The sequence below is a fragment of the Anomalospiza imberbis genome, chromosome 15 (assembly GCF_031753505.1).
Source record: "Anomalospiza imberbis isolate Cuckoo-Finch-1a 21T00152 chromosome 15, ASM3175350v1, whole genome shotgun sequence".
Taxonomy (NCBI): Eukaryota; Metazoa; Chordata; class Aves; order Passeriformes; family Viduidae; genus Anomalospiza; species Anomalospiza imberbis.
Window position 1 is genome coordinate 18,370,230 of NC_089695.1, and position 13,512 is coordinate 18,383,741.

General features: G+C 52.6%; 1 long non-coding RNA gene across 1 annotated transcript; it reads right to left on the minus strand.

Annotated features, from left to right (window-relative positions):
* Nucleotides 1–10,044: 10,044 nt before the first annotated feature.
* On the minus strand, nt 10,045–13,279 carry LOC137482837 (uncharacterized). The gene is made up of 4 exons (XR_011004242.1): nt 13,268–13,279; nt 12,419–12,498; nt 10,700–10,786; nt 10,045–10,163 (listed from the first exon to the last, which is right to left on the minus strand). It is a non-coding gene; the product is annotated as an uncharacterized lncRNA (long non-coding RNA).
* Between the last annotated feature and the right edge of the window lie 233 nt (nt 13,280–13,512).

Here is a 13,512-nt window from a genome sequence, read left to right on the forward strand (position 1 = left end):
ACACGGGCTGGGCTCGGGGCCAGCGGCACACGGCAGCCCTGAGCCCACCCTGCATGTCAGACACGGGCTGAGCCCACCCTGCATGTCAGACACGGGCTGGGCTCGGGGCCACCGGCACACGGCAGCCCTGAGCCCATCCTGCATGTCAGACACGGGCTGGGCTCGGGGCCACCGGCACACGGCAGCCCTGAGCCCATCCTGCATGTCAGACACGGGCTGGGCTCGGGGCCAGCGGCACACGGCAGCCCGGAGCCCCACAGCAGCAGGGGAACAGCCTCACCGGAGCTGGGCACTGCCTCGTTCCCCACACTGGCCATGGCGCTGCGGAATGTGCTGATCCCTCTCGCTCTGAGATCTGGTTTATTTCAGCTCCCCGACCCCACAGGACAAAGCCCCATGGGCTGGCAGCGGGTGAGGGCGTTAGACGGGCCAGGCAGCTCGTCCTCAGCTTGGCACGGGCAGCACAGCCCTTCCCCTCAGGCAGCCCGTGCCTGCTGCCAGCCCCTGCCCAGCTCTGGCCGCTCGATGGGGTTTGCTCGCGAGCGGGAGCATCACCTCTGCCCAAAGCCCCGTGCCAGGCACGGGCACAGCGGGGGCCAGGGCCGGCCAGGCACTGCTGGGCTCAAACCACAGCAGGAGCGCAGGAAGAGCCCCCGGCGGCCCAAACAGAGAGCTCTGGTGGCAGAGGGTGTCACCCCAGTGCCGTGCCCGGGACTATGCCCTGCCCTCCTCGCGGCTGTTGCGCTGGGTATCAGATCAGGAGAAACGGGTATTTTACTCCCCCGTGGCAATTTCCAAGGAATCGCCACCCTCCTGTGAATAGCACAGCGCTATTTTGGCACGGGACTTTCGCGCAGCAACATTAACGTCTACAACAGCGGCTGCAGGCACTTGAGGCTCCATTCACCTCACCAGGTGTCTGTGCAGAGCTGCAGCCCCTAAGGCTGCGCTGGGAAAACAATCAGGGAAAGGAACTTCCTTAAGAGCAGCCAGCACAGATTTCCTGTGGCAGGGCAGCCTCAGGGCACTGCACGATGGATAAAATGCTGGTGCACCCCACCTATGCACCCACCTTCCTGCAGTGCTCCCAGCTGGCCCTGTTCTCTAACAGCTCAAAATATTAAAAGAAAAAAGTCTCATCCACATCCCAAGTTTATCCCACTTCTAGCTAAATCCCTTTTAAAATTATGCTCTTGGCACTTGCTCCCCTCACACACCAGCAGCTGATTATCACAGCCACTGTTGCTGTTTATCCAATTTAAACATTTTGTTCTTTTAATCTTTCCCTCTGAGTTCCTCAAGCTCTTTAATCACTTCTGTTGTACGTCCCTGGCTCGTTGTCACCCACAGCTTGCTGGCATTTTGGTGCTCTTGATAATAACACTTGTAAGTTAATAGAGTCATGCCAAGAATGAATCTGCTCAAATCTACAGAAGCATTTTTAAGAGGCCAAAAAAACCTGTAATCCATCTTCAAACAATATTGGAAAGGCTGCACCCAGGTTTCTGCGTTCCATTCTGCATATCTAAATACTTGAAGGAAATTAATGACTTAATTATCTCAAAATTAAACGGAATGGATTGGAAGACATCTTAAAGTCCATCTCATTCCACCCCCTGCCATGGGCAGAGGGACACCTTTCACAGCCCAGGTTGCTCCGAGGCCTGTCCAACCTGGCCTCGGACACTGCCAGGGATGGGGAGTCCCCAGCCTCAGCTGCAGAGCTGTTTGCTCCCCTCCTGCCCCCTGGAATTCCACCAGAAAATCTTTTTTTCCAGTTCTCCAGGTCTCGCCTCCTGCCTGGCGCCCACAGCTCCAGAGAGACATGGGGCCTTGGACAGCCCATGCCAGCGAGGAGCCTCCTTCCCCAGGAGAGGCTGGGCAGCAGCTCTTTCCTCTGCACGAGATGCAACTCTTGCAGAAAGAGTCTCATTTTGCATTACACCAACTGTTAAACCTTCTTGGTGGTCCCTTTCCAAAATCACTTCACCTTCCCACAATTTCCAAAGCCATTCAACAACTCTGCAGCAAGAGCTACCCTCGAAGGAAGGCACCTCCTTGGCAGCAGCTGCTCACCCAAAAAACCCAGCACAAAAACCGCAAACCAGAAAAACCACAAAAACCCCAAACCTTCAAAACCTGGAGGGAAAAAGCCTTCCCAGCTGTGCCAGTGAAAACCCTGTGTCCTGGGAGCCGCTGTGCTCCCGAGAGCCTGGCCCTGGTGGGGCTCAGGCTGCCCCCAGTGCCCCCAGCAGGGAGGGAATGCCCTCCTGCCAGGGCAGGACATCAGCACTGACCACTGGGGTCAGGCTAAGGCAGGACACCAGCACTGACCACTGGGGTCAGGCCGGGGCAGTACACCAGCACTGACCACTGGGGTCAGGATAAGGCAGGACACCAGCACTGACCACTGGGGTCAGGATAAGGCAGGACACCAGCACTGACCATCAGGGTCAGGATAAGGCAGGACACCAGCACTGACCACTGGGGTCAGGCCAGGGCAGGACACCAGCACTGACCACTGGGGTCAGGATAAGGCAGGACACCAGCACTGACCATCGGGGTCAGGATAAGGCAGGACACCAGCACTGACCATCGGGGTCAGTCTAAGGCAGGACACCAGCACTGACCATCAGGGTCAGGCTAAGGCAGGACACCAGCACTGACCATCGGGGTCAGGATAAGGCAGGACACCAGCACTGACCATCAGGGTCAGGCTAAGGCAGGACACCAGCACTGACCATCAGGGTCAGGATAAGGCAGGACACCAGCACTGACCATCAGGGTCAGGATAAGGCAGGACACCAGCACTGACCACTGGGGTCAGGATAAGGCAGGACACCAGCACTGACCATCAGGGTCAGGATAAGGCAGGACACCAGCACTGACCATCAGGGTCAGGATAAGGCAGGACACCAGCACTGACCACTGGGGTCAGGCTAAGGCAGGACACCAGCACTGACCACTGGAGTCAGTCTAAGGCAGGACACCAGCACTGACCATCAGGGTCAGGATAAGGCAGGACACCAGCACTGACCACTGGGGTCAGGCCAGGGCAGGACACCAGCACTGACCACTGGGGTCAGGCCAGGGCAGGACACCAGCACTGACCACTGGGGTCAGGATAAGGCAGGACACCAGCACTGACCACTGGGGTCAGGCCAGGGCAGGACACCAGCACTGACCACTGGGGTCAGGATAAGGCAGGACACCAGCACTGACCACTGGGGTCAGGCTAAGGCAGGACACCAGCACTGACCACTGGGGTCAGGCTAAGGCAGGACACCAGCACTGACCACTGGGGTCAGGATAAGGCAGGACACCAGCACTGACCACTGGGGTCAGGCCAGGGCAGGACACCAGCACTGACCACTGGGGTCAGGATAAGGCAGGACACCAGCACTGACCACTGGGGTCAGGCTAAGGCAGGACACCAGCACTGACCACTGGGGTCAGGCCAGGGCAGGACACCAGCACTGACCATCGGGGTCAGGCTAAGGCAGGACACCAGCACTGACCACTGGGGTCAGGCTAAGGCAGGACACCAGCACTGACCGCTGGGCTCGGCCGGCCGGGCCCACGGGGGCACGTTCCACCCCGTCCCCACACACCCTTGCTCCGCCTGGTTCAGGGGTAAAGCTTCTGTTCACCTTTTGTCTGGCTGGTTTGACTGCTCCACCTTTACAGGAACGCCCTTATTTTTCATATGATCATTTTGCTCCTCGCATTTCATTTTCCCTGGAGCTGGATCTGTTTAATCAAGGTCCCAGCAGATCCCCGTCCACCTTGGCCAAAACCCAGGAGTCACCCTGCAAAAATTGATTTCTCCCAATTTCATCCTTTCTAAATTTTCCTTTCTCATGTATTTTAAGCCACTTTGGTTAAAATTATTTCAGTTGTAGAGAAACAAATCTGCATTTCTAAAATTCTGTAATTACTGATTATTGACAGTTGAGTCCTGCTGTGGAGCAAATGCTGCTCTCCTGTCAGACAAAGAGACTTCACACAGCAAATCAATGGCTCAGTGGGTCATTTAAAACCCAACAAAAATGCCAGACAAAAAATAAACTAAACCAACATAATTGGATTCCAGTCAACCAACTATTTTATGACTGAGAGAATAAATTCTAAAATTTACCTGTTGCAAGTGAAATGTTTGGACATACTTTTAGATCTCTAGCATTAAACTGTTAAAACCTAACTGGAACTCAGTGAACAACTGAGCTAAAACTTTTTATCCTTTTCTGTGGGGAAAAAAAAAAAAAAAAACAGAACCAATAAATCAAATCTAATCAAATTCAAGTTGATCAAAATATTTGCTAAATTAACATTAAAAATATTTCACAAACTCAAACAGGTTTGCTTTGGCATATTCAGATGATAGTTTTGATTCACCAAACTTGCAGTTTAATTATTTTTAAATGTCATTGTACAGAAAAAGTGAATCCGGACTCTTGGAAGCCAGACAAAGCCAAGGGTCAGGGTGTGGCAGAGCTGGCAAGCTGGTGAGGGGTCAAAGGCTGGGCCCGACCTTGGAGCCTTTTCCAGCCAGCCTCAGGGATGCTGTGACCTCCTGACCTCCTGCCCGGTGTCCCCTCGGTGTCCCCTGGCACAGGGGCCGGGCTCAGCAGGCAGCGTTTGGTTTGTGGGCATTTCCCAGCCCTCCTCCCTGCCGGGGTGGGCAGTGGCCCCTGCCCCTCCTTGGAGTTCATCCCCCCACTGGGGGAGCCCAGGCTGAAAAGGAGTGGCCAGCCTTTGGCTCAGCTGACACCACGCAATTGGTTTTTTTTCCTTCCATCTTAACAAAAAAAAAAAAAAAAAAAAAAAAAAAAAAAAAAAAAAAAAAAATTAAATTGATTAAATTGCAGAAATAGGCAGTGCCCTGGAAAGGGAGATGGCGGCAGGACGGGCAGCTCAGGTGGCATCAGCAGCAGGGGTGAAGGAGAAGGGTAGAAAATGTATTTTCATGTACTACAGCTATTGTTCTGCAGAGACAAATGATCCCAGCAAACACACGCTCCCAGCCAGGATATAAATATCAAGCTGCTGATCCAAGGCTGCGCTGGCCGGGAGCTGGGTCAGCAGTTCCGAGACGACGCCAGGGGAGGTGCAGAGTTACAGATGTTGCTCCGATGTCACCCACAGCAGAGGTGCTGAGGGCTCCATTTATTTTCCAGGAATAGCAACGTCATTACTAAAAAATTCCATTATGACATTGAGCTGGTGCAGCCGTACCAGCTTGTTTCTCTTGCAGAGAATATCAAACTTTACCCGGAAACACTGAACCACATTTTTCAAACCCAAAGAGACTGAAGTCAAGCGACCACAGACTTTATCTTTTCATTTTGGCAAAGCGTTTTCTGCCTGTGCCCACCTGGGCAGCCAGAGTGGCCGCTTCCAAAACACCGGGCTAGAAGACCTTTCCACAGGAAGGACATGTAAGAATTCCCAGGGGACAAGAAGTTGCATGCAGTCTAGTGCATTATTAATCAAATAAACCAGAGATGCCAAAGTGCAAAGGAACTACTTAGAGCAGCTACTCTGTGCCAGTGAGGAGTAAAAGGATCTTTGGCAAAGGAGACGCAGGCTTTACTGGAAGGCAGCCCCTGTCGCGCTAATCCAGTCCCGGATATTTAACTGCTTTGATTTTCACAGCTATCAAACCCCCCAGCGGACACAGGAGGTGTAAGAGGATCCATTAGGCAGAGATCAGCCTTGAAAGGGCTGAGGGAAGACGAACCGGCAGCAGGGGCGGCGCGGAAGGACCCTTTGGTTTATCCGAGACAGCGAGCGGCTTCCAGAGGGGCCGAGGGGAGATCTGAGCATCCCCAGCATCTTCCCCAGCATTCTGCCAGCATCCCTCCTGAGTATCACCGCCAGCATCCCTCCTGAGCATCACCGCCAGCATCCCTCCTGAGCATCACCCCCGGCATCCCTCCTGAGCATCACCCCCGGCATCCCTCCTGAGCATCACCGCCAGCATCCCTCCTGAGCATCACCCCCGGCATCCCTCCTGAGCATCACCCCCGGCATCCCTCCGGAGCCTCACCCCCAGCATCCCTCCGGAGCCTCACCCCCAGCATCCCTCCGGAGCCTGCCCCCAGCATCCCTCCGGAGCCTCACCCCCAGCATCCCTCCGGAGCCTGCCCCCAGCATCCCTCCTGAGCATCACCCCCGGCGTCCCTCCTGAGCATCGCCCCCAGAATCCCTCCTGAGCATCGCCCCCAGAATCCCTCCTGAGCATCGCCCCCAGCATCCCTCCTGAGCCTCGGCCCCAGCATCCCTCCTGAGCATCACCCCCGGCGTCCCTCCTGAGCATCGCCCCCAGAATCCCTCCTGAGCATCGCCCCCAGAATCCCTCCTGAGCATCGCCCCCAGAATCCCTCCTGAGCATCGCCCCCGGCGTCCCTCCTGAGCATCACCCCCGGCGTCCCTCCTGAGCATCACCCCCGGCGTCCCTCCTGAGCATCGCCCCCAGAATCCCTCCTGAGCATCACCCCCGGCATCCCTCCTGAGCATCACCCCCGGCATCCCTCCTGAGCCTCGCCCCCAGCATCCCTCCTGAGCATCGCCCCCAGCATCCCTCCTGAGCATCGCCCCCAGCATCCCTCCTGAGCATCGCCCCCAGCATCCCTCCTGAGCATCGCCCCCGGCATCTCCCCAGCCCCCCACCTTCCCCCCAGCATTCCCCCTCCCGGCATCGGGAAGGAGCCGCTGATCCATAAAACACAGCCCAGCATCTGGAAAGGAAACAGCGTGTGCTGCTCCGAAGAGAACCGCTTCAAACCTCATGAATAAATTTGTGCTGGAGCTTTTCAGCTGCTCTGGTCACGCTGTGCCAGGGGCTCCCCACCCTCCCAGGGAACAATCCCTAATTCCCAGTATCCCATCCAGCCCTGCCCTCTGGCAGGGGGAGCCATTCCCTGTGTCCTGTCCCTCCATCCTTGTCCCAGTCCCTCTCCAGCTCTCCTGGAGCCCCTTCAGGCCCCGGCAGGGGCTCTGAGGCCCCCTCCCAGAGCCTTCTCCTCTTCAGGCTGAGCTGCCCCGCTCTCCCAGCCCGGCTCCAGAGGCGCTGCAGCAGCTCCAGGTCTTTCCCGAGGTGCTGCTCTGTCACCAAGAGGTTTCTGGAGCTCTGCAGGAGCACCCTTCACTCCATCCCACTGGGCTGCTCCTGCTTGCCCATTAACTGGCATTCGAGGAGATGATTCTCATCTGCTCTGGGCTGTATTACAAATTTTAATTTGCTCTGTTTATTTAATGAAACTCATTGAGACTTATCCTCATTTTCTAGCAAGTGTCAAAAAGTTCCATTGAATTAAAATTAATGACCTTCACACCTACAGAAGATTTTCTGGCTCAGAGGATGGGATTTAACATTGCACAAGATACAAGTACAAAAGCAACACTCAATTAAATGAGGAAAAAATTCTGAAAAAGACCATCATTTCTATAGATAGATTCAACTTCTGTTTGAAGGGGAAAATATAGTCAGCAGAGGAAAAAAATTATGTCTCCTAATACTGGCTACACTCTGCAGTCATAAAAAAGTGTTTGTAGTTTTATTGCTTCCAGTAAATTTACTGAAATAACATTCATTGCCTCTTTTTAATTTTCATTCTCAAGAATTAATATCACAACAGAAGAAACAGGAAGATCGGCTATATCATCATTAAACAGGCCTTCTTAATATGTGGGACTTCAGACATGACAGGTTTTAGACAGTAACGGCAAAATTAAATTATATTAAAAGTCTGACACAGAACATGAATAGTGAGCAAATGGTGAAGCACGTTTGTGCCTCTCCCAGCCCACCCTGCTCCCTGGAACGTGTGTCATTTCACAGACAGCTGCCAGGGAAGAGGCCTTGACACTCAGCCTCTGGAATGAGTTCCCAAGTTAATGGACACAGATTTGGAAACCAGGAAACCTCTGACACGGAGGCAGCACAGCCTCGGCCAGGGGGACAGCGCTCCCCCTGCTCATCCCGCCCACACAGAGCGCCAGGTACAAAACTCAGCCCTTTCCAAGAAGAATCCCCATTTTCTCACAGCTGTGGGAAGGTGTTTCCCTTTGTAAACAAGGTCTTGTGCACGACTTGGTTGTGTTTCACATTTCCAGTTGTGTCTTTGTAATGAAATAACACGTTTCTGCTTTAGGTGTGTCTGTGTTAAAGTGATTCTGCTTCACAGGGAGATTACAAAATCCTTTATTGGAATTACTGTGGCAAAGCAGAACATGACAAATTGATGTGTGGGAGGTGAGTGTTCCTAATTCTCTAATTAGCACTTTAAAAAATTACTGAAAAGCCAAAAGAAAAAAAAAAACCAACAAAAGAAGCTTGCAACAAAAAGCCCAGCAAATGCAAGAGCCAGCTAAATGTCACATTCCAACCAAGCAGGAGCTGAACTCCCTCCTGACACACTTCTGTGACCCCTCCTCGTTCTGGGGAACATCCAGCCCCTGCCAATCCCCCCAGGTGCCAGGACTTAGCATTCAGCACAGGCCTCCACAGACTCACAGCTTTCCATACTGATGCTTCTCAGGCAGGAAAAGGCAAAATACAGCCCAAACCCCGTTAATTTCCACATTCACCATGGTCCCAAACCCCTGGTTCTTTTGGTGTCCACATTTTACTTTTTAACCATCGTTGGAGAAAGTCAGTTTTCCTCCTGTCCATCTGATAATCTTCACAGCTAGTTGTGTTTTGCCAAGTTAATTTATATATTTTCACATTGATTTTGAAAAATGTGTCTGCCAAAAATTCCTCCTGAAGCAGCTGTGTTTGCTTACGTTTTCATGTGCCCCGAGTCTGCCCCCTCCCCTCTGCAGGGTGTGAAACACCTTGACCTGCCCAGCTGGAGGGGACGTTTCCAGCCGGGCTCATCCTGTGTCTGCAGGAGTCTTTGTGGTTTAAAAGTATGCAACTAACGTTTTGAATTCATCTAAAATTGAATTTACTTCCCTGAGGAAAAATAGCCAAATTCTAGCTGGATTTGGCTTTAACATTTAAAAATACTCTGCTTATTGTGACTTCATTCAAAAGTCATATTTTTTCTTTCTAAAACAAGAATTGTGTTGGGACATATGTCACGTTCAAAATATTATCTCCATATGCCTCAAACCGATTTTTCCTCAGCCACTTCCTTGTAGCCAGCCAAGCAAAGCAGAAATCCCCAGGACTTTGGTGGCCGGGAGTGCACAAAGCCCTCAGAAGGCGGCGGGGCTCTGCCCTGGGGCGCATCCCCCGCTCCCCCCGCAGCTCTGCGCCCGCCGCTCGGGAGCATCCTCGGGAGCGCAGGGACACAGCGGCTTCCCCGGAAAGCTCCTTAATGGAGCCGGCAAACGAGCCGCGCAAAAACACGCTCTAAATGGCTCTAAAAATAACCGTCTTCTACTATCCGAACAGCCCTCGAAAATAGACATGCTGAAAAGAAACGAACCTCAGACAGCAAAGCTTTCCTCGGGCCCGGGCTTCGGAGCACCGCGTCCTCTCAGCCCTCGCATCCCCTTCCCGGCAGGGCCCGGCTCTCCCCGGGTCACTCCCGATGCCAGGTTCTTTCAATAGACTGACTCATTCGGCAATTAAGATAATTAGGGGCCTTTTTACACTGAATAATTCAGAGGCATTTATAAAACTAAGTCATAGCTGTGGCCCGAACCCTGTTAGAGTTGCAGCCCTACGCGAATGTCTGATTCCATGGGTGATGAAAGAGAATATTTGAGATTACCATTCCAAACCGCCCCCAGCTGCTTTTGGAATAGGAATTGAGCACAGATTCCCTGTCATAAAGGCACAAAGGAAAAGGCAAAAAAGGAGGACCCAGCGCAGGGGGTTCGGGTGCCTTCAGGTGTAATTCCCACTCCGGGGAGCTCCGGTCTCTGAAATGATCCCAGAAGTCCCCAGTGCTCCCAGGCTCTGAAGGACAGCACCGTGGCCATGGAGCACAACAGCTGGGCATTTTCCACCCGTGTGCTTGGATCCCAGAACCCAACACCACAGCCGAGCATCAGCTGAGAAAACTGCAGAAAAGACTTCAGCACCAGCAGCTTTCATTCCCATGGTCCCAGACGTAGCCGTGATTACTGTTGGCACACTTACCCAAAGACAAATCCTTTGACATTGTTTTGGTTAAGACATTTAAGATACTGTACTAATAGAAGAACTGCAGAAAAAGAGAGACAAAAACAAAGAGAAAGCAAAGCTCAGAGGGCCAGAGAGGATAACTCCCACCACCAGCCCTGGATGCCCCCTGTCCCTGTCGCGTGGCTGCACAGGGTCACAGCAGGGGCTGCACCGCCAGCGCTGCCTCCCAAGGCACAGACCTGGGGTCTGCTCCCGGCTCCAGGGCTGCCAGGAGCCACGTGGGAACACCAAAGGGAGCCCGTGCATGTGGGTCCTGGCAGCGCCAGCCTTCAGCTGCACTTTAGATGCTGTTTCTAAACAAGTGCTCAGTGAGAAACACTCCAAATCCAGCATATCACCTGAACAATAGGTGAGGAATTCTGATCCAATCTCGACAGTGATAAAGTCTACCTGATGAAGATAAAAAAGGAAGATTAAAAAAAACCCTTTGGGTACTGACCCTTTGGAAAAAGTGTTCCCAAATTTGATGCTTCCTTTGCTCTCCCCAGCTCTATTTCCAAACTCAGTATTTTCTTCCTGAACATCCCCCATGAAATGAGCAACAGTTGGATTTACTTGGATTTCAAATCCAGGTGGGCATGGTAGCCCACAGTGAAGCTGGAAGAGCTGGTACCAGCATCCAGTTCTCTCTGTGCACAGTGTCTGAAAGAAAAACCTTTATGAATGGGTTCCTTAAAGGCAGAAGGAAAAAACTCACATAAAATTCAATTAAAATAATTTAGCCTAATCTGCTGTTAAACTATTAAGACTTTGCAAAATCAGGGATAAAATTTACATAAAAATTAAATGAACCCATGTGCAATATTGAGCTTTTTCAGAATTGCCAGTAATTTAATAGAATATGTTTAATGGTTTGTTATCAGTGTGATTGTTGTGGATCCCTTCAGCGTCAGGAAGGTAATCAGAGCCTTGCACCCCCCAAATCAATTATGCCATAAACCCGAACCTAATGAAGAGACATTTTCATATTTTGGCTTATTTGAAGCTGCTTTATTTGCATGTTAATATAAACATGTGCAGCTAATTTCAGAAGCAGCTCGTATGCATAATTGTGCCAGGTTCAGGGAATGGGAGCTGCCCGGGGCTGAAGGCACAACGATTCTCCCAAGGGAGGGCAGAGCATCCCCCAGGTGTCCTGCCAAGGGGCCAAGCCACCAGTGCTCCCCAGCAGTCATTCCCCACCACGGGCAGCAGCTCTGCACTCCCCTGAGGAAGCCTTTGCTACCTGTGAGGAGGGAGGAGAGCGCTTCCCTCCACCCCAGAGAGACTGGAGAGAAGGATTCCATCCAAACCAGCCTTTTGATTCCAGTGCTGCAACCAATTGAAGGAAGAGGTGTCTGCATGGTCATAACAGCCCTTCAGACAAGCTCCTGCCTGCCACCTCCTTGGTCTGGCTGGGGACAATCCACTCCTCCCAGCACGGGAGTCACCAGGATTCAGCCCGATGGAGTCACTGCTAAACACCAAACACTCGTCCCACAGAGCCGGGCTGGAGCTGGGGCTGTTCCCATGGGAAAGAGAAGGCTCCAGAGAGACCTCAGAGCCCCTTCCAGAGTGCAAAGGGTCCCCAAAAGAGATGAAGAGGGACTGGGGACAAGGGGCTGGAGGGACAGGACACAGGGAATGTGTGCCCTCAGAGGGCAGGGTTAGATGGGATATTGGGATGGAATTCTTCTCCATGAGCTCTGCTTGAGCAAGAGCAGGAGATGACAGCTTCACCAGCAAGCTGGAGGGAACAGAAACCTTCAAACAGATGGTTCCAATTACAGCCCCTCACAGCCCCACAGTGATGAGCGAGCTGCTGACACCATAAGAGCGTTGTTAATGCTGTTAATTGTTAACGAAGAGCCCGCGGAGCCAGGATGGATCACACGTCACCAGCACCTGCACAGAGATGTTATTAACTGCCAGGGCAACGGGCTGAGGTTAGAGCTGCTAAATGAGGGTCAGAATTCGGAGACAGGAGATTGTGGCAAGTGCATTAATAGATGGCAGAAGACATTTTGGGGTGGATGTGGCTATAAGGCACAAATAGCTGAACGCTGGGATTCAGTCTCTACCCAAGAGCTACTGCTTCCCGCTGTCTCCACCAGACAACTTTAATACTTGTTATTTACCTCTTATGCTAAATAACTGTTTGACAGTTCCTAGGCTGACTGCTCAGTGTTTTGTTTCAATACAAAAAATACCAAATTGCTCAAAGAGGGTGTCTTCTTCCCATCTCCAATTCAGCCACACAAACTGGGATCTTGTTCCCTCTCTGGTTTCAGGTACCTTTTGTCTCTTACTCGCCATCTGGTGAGAAGAGTCACCTCATTCCCCTTTTGCTTTGTTACAGGTGTTGCTAATAAAAGCTGAAAAAGCAAGCGAGATAATGTTATAACTGAATTCTAATCGAGGATTTCCTAAGTTGCTCATAGCTGGGGCCAGCTGGAGCAGTCTGCGTGTCCGTGCCTGTTCATTCTTTCCCGTTTGCTCCGGGGTCACACCGGGAGCGGCTGCACTTCCCCAAGAGCTCAGAGGTACTTCAGAGCTGTTTTGAAAAAATGTCTCCAATTTTGGCTGCAGGAGATTTCAGTATTTAACCCATGAATGCCTTTTGCCTTACACAGCTTCCCCACGAAGTGCCCAAGTCGAGGGTTTTCTCTCTGTGGAGCCGAAGGCTGAGCAGTGAGGGGCGAGGCCAGGGGTGTTGGATGCTCAGGACATGCAGGAGAGCAGGTGAGGCCAAGGGCAGCAGCAGCACACCCTGTTCAATCCGCCCCTGAGCCAGGCTGGGAGCAGCAGCCTGGAGCTGAGACTGCAGGAACCCAGCTGAAGGGTCAGGTGTGCCTGTTCCGTGCCCACCCCCTGTGCCCGAGCTCCTGGCTGCTCACAGCACGTGGAACAGGAACGGCACCTTCTGGGCTCCGGCCTGTACGCCTGGCAAAGTCTGGTCACAGTGTCTTGGACACTTCTGAAAGTCAGTTTACTGGAAACAAGAGGAATCTTTTTCCTGTAAAGCACCCCAGCTTTCCCCAGGCTTCACAACAGACATTTCAGGGATGCAGCTGTGTTGGGGGACACTCCACCCCACCTTGGGTTTCCACCCTTGGAAGAAAGCAAGGGGCAGGTTGCACCCACCGTGTCCTGGGGGCTCCCTCGTGCTGGTGGAGCTGCTGTGCCTGGTCCTGCAGGGCTCCTGGGGCTGCACAGGGGGCTCCTGGGGGCTGAGATTTGGAATATAAAGCCATGGAAACGGAGGATGGCCAGCTGTGGAAGTGGCAGGACAAGCACATAGGGAGGGAAGAGGTTGGCTCCCAGCTCTGTCTCGTTCTCCATCCTCAGCCTTGCCCAGGCTGATCCACACCAGAGGCACAGAGAGGAAG